Source organism: Petaurus breviceps, unplaced genomic scaffold, assembly GCF_028583685.1.
Source record: "Petaurus breviceps papuanus isolate PSGF00001 unplaced genomic scaffold, PetGlider_PUasm1.0 90630, whole genome shotgun sequence".
Lineage (NCBI taxonomy): Eukaryota > Metazoa > Chordata > Mammalia > Diprotodontia > Petauridae > Petaurus > Petaurus breviceps.
In genome coordinates, this window is record NW_027187291.1 from 2859123 (window position 1) to 2867549 (window position 8427).

At 41.1% G+C, this 8427-nt stretch overlaps 1 pseudogene; it reads left to right on the forward strand.

Annotated features, from left to right (window-relative positions):
* Positions 1-5882: 5882 nt before the first annotated feature.
* LOC138143166 (histone H3-like centromeric protein A pseudogene) lies at positions 5883-6634 on the forward strand (annotated as a pseudogene).
* Positions 6635-8427: the final 1793 nt, after the last annotated feature.

An 8427-nucleotide genomic window follows, 5' to 3' on the forward strand; every position in this document is an offset into this window, starting at 1 on the left:
CCCTCTTTTCTTTATTACTTTTTTTGGTCTATTCTACCCCTACCTGACCCCCTTTCCTCCTATCTCCCCACTACCCAAGTGAGAAAAACAAAATCTTTGTAATAATTAACCACAGCCAGGCAAAACAAATTCCCATACTGGCCATGTCCAACAACATACATCACATTCTACACCCTGATTCCATTGCTTCTCTGTCAGGTGATGGGTGGTGTGCTTCATAATAAGTCCTTTGGAATTGTGGTTGATTAGAGTTTTAAATTATCTGTCTTTATAAGACCATCACCAGCTTGGCTGTGTGCTTATGGGCAAGACAGATGGTATGTTAAACAGACCCATCACCCAAAGGGTGTCTGCATCTGTACATCTCCTGCAGAGAGGGTCAACCTGACCTTTTTCCCTAGCTCTGCTGCAGGCTGCAACACACTCCCTATACAAACATCTTGCTCTTTTTCTCGGCATCAAGACCTTGGCCAGTCATCCCAACGCTGTCTTCAGGTTTCCTGCTGCCACCCAGTGGACATGAGACAACATTGCCTCACTTGGTTTCCTTTCAATGCTGGAAGACATCAGAGTGTCTCTTCATTCAACAAGTCAGAAAATTGAGGACCAGAGTGATTTAATCAGGGTGACACAGGTAGTAAATGGCAAAACTGAGGACTTAGGTCTCCTGTGCAAAATGCACTCTGGGATTTACTGTCAATCAATCAGTCAAGCAAGCAACAAACATTTATTATGTGCCAGGCACTGTATTAATCGCAGAGGAAGGAGATAAACATTTATCAATCACCTATTATATGCCAGACACTGTGCTAAGTGCTTTACAAATATTATCTCATTTGATCCACATAACAACCCTGGGAGGTAGGTGCTATTATTATCCCCATTTTACAATTGAGGAAACTGAGGCAGGAAGAAGTTAAATGAGTTTCTCAGGGTCACACAGCTAGTAAGTGCCTGAGGCTGGATACGAACTCAGGTTTCTCCTGACTCCAGGCCTAGCAATCTATCCACTGGACCATTATCTGCCTCAGGGATAAAAATGCAAAGAATGAAGGAATTCCTATTCTTTATTATTATTATTATTATTATTTGCCAGACAATTGGGATTAAGTGACATGCCCAGGGCCATACAGGTAGTAAGTATCAAGTGTCTGAGGCCAAATTTGAACTCAAGTCCCCTTGACTCCAGGGCCAGTACTCTTATCCACTGCACCACCTAGCTTCCCCAATTCCTATTGTTTAGGAGCTTACATTTTATCAAGGGAGTCATATGTGCTTTTGTGTGTGTGTATATATATATATGTATATATACATATATGTATGTATGTGTGTGTATACACATACATGTATGTATATAAGTCCATATATATGTGCATATACATACAAATACCCACAGCTAAATACAAATAATGTAAGCTATATAAATAAAAGGTGGTTGTGGAGAGAGGGTACTAGCAATTAGGGGAATTCAGGAAAGGTTTCATTTCAGGAGATGGTATTTGAGCTGTTTCTTGAAGGAAGAAAGGAATTTTATGAGATAGAGGTGAGGAAGGAGTACATATGATGGGGAGTGGCCATTGCAAATGCACAGAGATAGGAGACAAAGTGCTGTGTCTTAAGAAGAGAGGGAAGACCTGTACAGCAGTGTGGGAAGGGGAATAATGTCCAGGAGTAGTAAGTAGTGAGTGCAGAAGAGGCATCAAGGATAGCATCAAAGTTGTGAGATTGGGTGACTGGGAAGATAGTGGTATCCATGACAGAAATTGGGCAAGTGTGGAAGAAAAGCAGATTTTAGGGGAAAAATTAATGGGTTCTTTTTTGGATGTGTTGAGTTTCAGATGCAAAAGTTTGAGCTGGAGAGTTGGTGATGTGAGACAAGCTCAAGAGAGAGGTTAGGGCTGGATACAAGGATCTGTGAGTCATCTTGTCTACAGGTGACCATTAAACCTGTGTGGTAGATGATAAGAGAAACTGGAGAGAGGGTGGAGAAAGTGAGATGATACAATGATGATCCAACCAAAGAAACTGAGAAGGAGCAGTCAGAAAAGTGGAAATCACAAGTCTAAACTAAACCTAAAATAAAACCAAACAACTCAATCATATAAACTAAATGTCCAAATAATCAAACAAAATCACAAATAATACCATACATTCCAAACTATTTATTATTTGTTTCAAAAGGGGGGGGATAGACAAACATTCATGCAGCACCTACTATGTGCCAGGTCTGGGGCAGCAAGGTGGCACAGTAGATAGAGTACCAGCCTGAGTTAGAAAATGAGCTGGAGAAGGAAAGAGCAAACCATTTTAGTATCTTTGCCAAGAATTTCAAAGGGGGTCATGTAGAGTCTGACATGACTGAACCACAATGTGTGCCAGGGACTGTGCTAAAGAGCTTTACAAATATTATCGCATTTGAACCTCACAACATTTAAAGGTAGATGCTATTATGATCCCCATTTTACAGTTGAGGAAATTGAGGCAGAGGGATTTACTCAGGGTCACAAAGCTATTAAGTGTCTGAGGCTGGATTTGAATTCAGGTCTCCAAATTCCAGACCCAGCACTCTATCCATTGTACCACCTAATTGTATCATTGTTTAGTCATTTTTTTTCCTTGGCAGAGATACTGGAGCAGTTTGCCATTTCCTTCTCCAGCTCATTCTACAGCTGAAGAAACTAAAGCAAACAGAGTTAATGACTTGCCCAGAGTCACACAGCTAATTAGTGTCTGAGGCCATATTTGAACTCAGAAATATGAGTCTTGGGGCGGCCACGTAGCACAGCGAGTAAGAGCACCAGCCCCAGTGTCGGGATGACCTGGGGGATCGAATCTGGGCTCAGACACTTAGCACCCACCCAGAAACACCTGGCCGTGTAACCTTGAGCAAGTTACTTAACCCCAATTGCTTAGGGGTGGCCAGGTGGCTCAGTGAGTAAGAGCACTGGCCCCAGTGTTGGGATGACCTGGGGATCTAATCCGGGCTCAGACACTTAGCACCACGCCCAGAAATAACTGGCCATGTAACCTTGAGCAAATTATTTAACCCCAATTGCTTAAAAAAAAAAAAAAAAAGAAAGAAAGATGAGTCTTCCTGACTCCAGGCCCAAACTCTAACCACTATACTACCTAGCTACCCAGTAGAGTCATAGAAACTTCAATTAATGAATAGCCATCACATTTTGCTTTGCTTCCAAGTTACTTTCCCATAATTTTTTCTTCTGTGTATAGTATAAAATTTTGCTAACATATTTTTTAATGAAAATATTTCACTCTGTATCATTTAGTGTAAATCTTTCCATATTTCTTTGTATTTTTCATGATTACATCACAATGATGATCCATTGCCCTTATATAACAAAAATTATGTTTAGCTCTTCCCCAGTCAACAGGAAGGAGGCATCCAGGTACAATGGAAATAGCCCTGTGGTTGGAGATGGAAGATTCTAGTTCTTTTTCTTACTCTCCAAATGGCCTTAAATATTTCCTTGACCTCTCTGGGACTGTTTCCTCATCTATAATATGAAGTGTTTGTATTGGCCCTCCCAGGCTCCTTCTAACTTCAGATCCTATGAGATGTTTCCAGGTTTTTCCATTATAAGTAATAAATTCTTCCCTCTTTCCCTCTCCCCTCATTAATAATATCTTTAGCTGGTTATTGAGGCACATCCAGGCCTCCTGGCAGGAGTATGGGCAATCCTGGTATAGTCCTAATAATGGATTTGCTGGGTCAAAGGGTACAGTCAGTTTTGTAACTCCTACTGCATCTTGCCAGATTGCTTTCCAAAAAGATCATATCAATGCACTGTTATACCAACAGTGTGATAGTATGTCTGCTTTTCCAAAGTGTTAATGTTGGATTTTGTGATTTTTTTTAAACCATCTTTGTCAATTTTGTAGTTGTTAGGTGGTACTTCAGAGTTGTTTTAGTTTGTATTTATTTGATTATTGGAGTTTGAACAGATGGTTATTTTTGCAAATTAATTTTTTTAAATTTAACAACTATACATGTGAAATCATGTAAAACATTTCCATGTTGCAAAAAAAGGCAAGAAAAATAAGGAAAATGAAAAAATTATGCTTCAATCTGCATTCAGATTCCATCAGTTCTTTCTCTGGATAGCATTTTTCATCATATGTCCTTCAGAACTGCTTGGATCATTGTAATTGATCAGAATAATTAAGTCATTCACAGTTGATTACTATACAATATTACTGTTACTATATACAGTGTTTTCCTGGTTCTGCTCACTTCGTTTTGCATCAGTTTATACAAGTCTTCCCAGCTTTTTTCTGAAACCTTCCTGTTTGTCATTTCTTATATTGTATATATTGTATATATATATTATATAATATAATTATATAATATTATTCCATTATAATAATGTACTACAACTTATTCAGTCATTCCCCAAATGATGGGCAGCCTCTCAGTGATCAACTGTTTGCCACCACACAAAAGAGCTGCTGTAAATATTTTTTGTACACTATAATGGGAATGTAAATTTTTAAGATCTTCCCTGCCCCTAAAGTTAAGTATACCTGGAGCCTGTGGTGGGAGACTTGTTTTTCAAGAGATACTTTGTGATTGGGCAGTGGGTCAAGAAGGTTACATTCTCTGAGCCAAGAGAAGGCTACATAAGCCCTGATGTGAGGCTTTGCTTTGGGGCTCACTTTGAGAAGTGTTGTGTGATTTGACCAGACCAGACCAGACTCTGGGCAGCTGTTGAGAGCCCCCTGGCTTTGAAAAACCCAGATGTTGATGCTTCCCTCTCTGGTAACTGTGATTGGGTATGGATGTATGTAATGGTTGGACAGTTTAGAAGCCTGTCTGCTTGAAATGTTTCTGTCTGTATACTCTGAAGTTCTGGATGCTGACCATTTTCCCCTGAACTAGGTAATTGATATATGTTTGATTGATTAAAGTAAGCTTGTTAACCCATTTTGAGTTGCTTTCCTTTAGCAAAGCAGATCTAAGAAACTATGTTGGCAGCCACCCTGGGCATTCTGGGGTGCTTGCTGCTACATACACATACGTCCTTTTCCTTTTTCTTTGATCTTTTTGGGATATAGACCTAGCAGTGTTATTGCTGAGTCAAAGAGTATACACAGTTTTATAGCCCTTTGGTATAGTGCCAAATTGTTCTCAGTTCAATCCAAATTGGACCATGAACAGCTGGTTATTGGCAAATTTTATTTCTTTCCATGAGAAATATTTGTTCATATTCCTTATCCCTAGCGAATTACATTTTTTTTTAAGATTGTGCCAATTCCTTATAGATTCTGGATGTAAGATTTATATCAAATATATTTACCATATTTTTTCCCTTTGGTTTTTTCAGTAATGGAAACTTTTTTTTTTTAAGAATAAAATCTCATTATTTCTTCCATGTTTAATAGACATGATTTCTTCCTCCTTTTTTTTTTTTTTAAAGCAATCAGGGTTAAGTAACTTGCTCAAGGTTACACGGCCAGTTATTTCTGGGTGTGGTGCTGAGTATCTGAGCCCGGATTTGATGCAGGTCATCCTGACACTGGAGCCTGTGCTCTTACTCTCTGTGCTACCTGGCCGCCCTCTTCCTCTTTTTTGCAATGTTGATAAAAATCATTCTCCTTTCTTTTAGTTTTTATTGTATTTTTAAAATGTAAATTATTGACACACAGAATTCTGAGACGAGTCAAGGCTGAAGCCAGAAGTGATGTAGCCTGCTGAGAGAAGTTTGAATTCTAAGTGTAAAAGCAGCGGTTAGGAGGTATGCGGCAGGCGAAGCTGGGTCCCAGGTACTGAGTCCAAGAACACCCCTATTTGCCCTCCTTCAGCCTCCCCCCTGCTAGGCTCCCTCATCTGACCCTCTCCCTTCCCCTAGACTACACCGTACCCTTCAGGTCAGTCAATCAGAGCGGCCTCCCTGGGCCCAGTGCCAGCCACCTGGAGGAGGGAGGGAACAAGCTACAGGTTCCCGGGCCTGCGGCCTTCAGTGTAGGCAGGACCATGAGACCTAGTCGCTGCAAACCCACCCCAAAGAAGCGCCCCGAGACCCCGTCTCAGCCCCGCGCCTCCACCTCCACCGCACCCCCCCGCTGGTCCTCTTCGCTGCTGCCACTTTCCCAGTAGATCAGGACATCTAATTATTCAGGAGATCTACAAGCTGCAGAAAAGCACAGAGCTGCTGATCGGGAGGGCACCCTTTGGGCGAATCGTTAGAGAAATATGCCTCCGATATACCCGAAGAGTGGACTTTTATTGGCAACCTCAGGCCCTACTGGCCCTACAGGAGGCAGCAGAAGCATTTATGATCCATTTATTTGAAGATTCCTATCTCCTCTCCATACATGCCAACAGGGTGACCCTGTATCCCAAAGATATTCAACTGGCCAGAAGGATCCAAGTTTGCAGGATGGACTAGGCTAAGTACTTGAGTACCAATGGACTCAAACCCAGGAGTTAAAAATCAAATTCCTTTCTATTTCTCCAACCATTTGAATTCCCAGTCTGGAGTTGTCACTTTCATCTTCATCACATTGTCATCATACCCATCTCTTGGGCACAGTTCTCTGGAGAATCTTGGTTTGTTCCTTTCTACAGAATTTAAATAAAATGTGTTTAATTAAGAAAAAAAATAAAAATGTAAATTATTGAGCCATGTGGAATTTCTTATAGGCTATCACAGATCTAGTATAGTCATGTGAGAATCCAGGATTCTAGTCCCCAGGATAAGGGGAATTCAAGAACTAAAAAAGAATACTTAATTGTAATAAAAAGGCTCTTTCATTAATCCCATCCTATTCAACAGCTGACTTTGTAGTTCAAAATTCCAATTGGAACCAACATGCATTTATTAAGCACCTACTATGTTAGAGTAGTCATTTTCTTTTCTTTCTCTCTTTTTTTTTTTTAAAGCAATCAGGGTTAAGTAACTTGCTCAAGGTTACATGGCCAGTTATTTCTGGGTGTGGTGCTAAGTATCTGAGCCCAGATTGGATCCCCAGGTTATCCCGACACTGGGGCAGGTGTTCTTACTCGCTGAGCTACCTGGCAATGTAAGGGTTATGGGATTTAAAGATCTTCCATGCCCCGTTGGACTTGCTGATGTAGCAGGAAGGGGCGGAGCAAGAGGAAGCGGAAGCCAAGCTAGCGTTCCTGCGTTGGCTGGTGGTGGTGGTGACGGCGGCAGCAGCAGAGGCAGTGGCAGCGCGAAGCCTTTTTTTGAGTTAGGACTGCTAAGGACTTTCTGCTAAGGACTCCTGCTGAGGACTGCCAGGGGCCGGAGCTGCTGGGAGCGCGCTTCCAGGACGCTGGGTGGTTGCTGTGTGTGGGGAGAGGAGGACCTTTGCCTGAGGTAGCCTGTTCTGTTTTAAAAGCTTGAAAATGTGGGTGCTTTCTACTTTATCTACCTGTGCCAATATCATAACTACTCTGATGGCTTTCACTTTCTGGTTTTGGGACTCAGTCTTTTGGTATCTTAATAAATTTTCTAGTTTATTTCCTCATATGGCAAACATGACGTATTTTGTAATGGATAATTATATCAGCATATTTGTAATCTCTATAGGCATTGTGAATATGGCATTGCTGATACAGTGTGGTGCTAAGTATCTGAGCCCAGATTGGATCCCCAGGTTATCCCGACACTGGGGCAGGTGTTCTTACTCGCTGAGCTACCTGGCCGACCCTCAAGAAATGATCTTTCACACCCAGTGTTAAAGGACTTACAATAGGTACTGTTCCTCAGTATTTCAAAAGCTTGGCAGTAGACCTATCAGTGCCAGAATTTCCTCCAACAGTACAGCTCAACTCAATCTTTAAACATGCCTCCTCAACCCTTGTAATTTTTGTCCATGTTGTACCATAAATTGTCCATAGATTTTACTACATCTCTCCATTGCCTTCAAGGTCCCCTGCAATTTTGATCCTTTGGACATTGTTGGGATCCATTACTTGTGGGCATATCATTAGAATATTCACGTCTGGGCCCAGTTTACTATCCATCTGCAGTGTGTGTGCGAGAGACAGAAAGAGAATATGTATATATGTGTATGTATACATGTTTGCATATATACACAACACACATACATACATATATGTAGTACTGTTACTCAATTGTTTCACCTATGTCTGACTCTTTGTGACCCCATTTGGGGTTTTCGTGACAAAGATACTGGAGCAGTTTGCCATTTTCTTCTCTAGCTCATTTTATAGATGAGGGAACTGAGACCAACAGGATTAAGCGACTGGTCCAGGGTCAGGCTGTTAGTGTCTGAGGCCAGATTTGAACTCAGGAAAGTGAGTCTTCTTGATTCCAGACTTGGTACTATATCCACTGTACCACCTAGCTGCTATACACACACATGCACACATCTATGGATTGATCTATCTATCATCTATCTATCTATCTATCTATCTATCTATCTATCTATCTATCTATC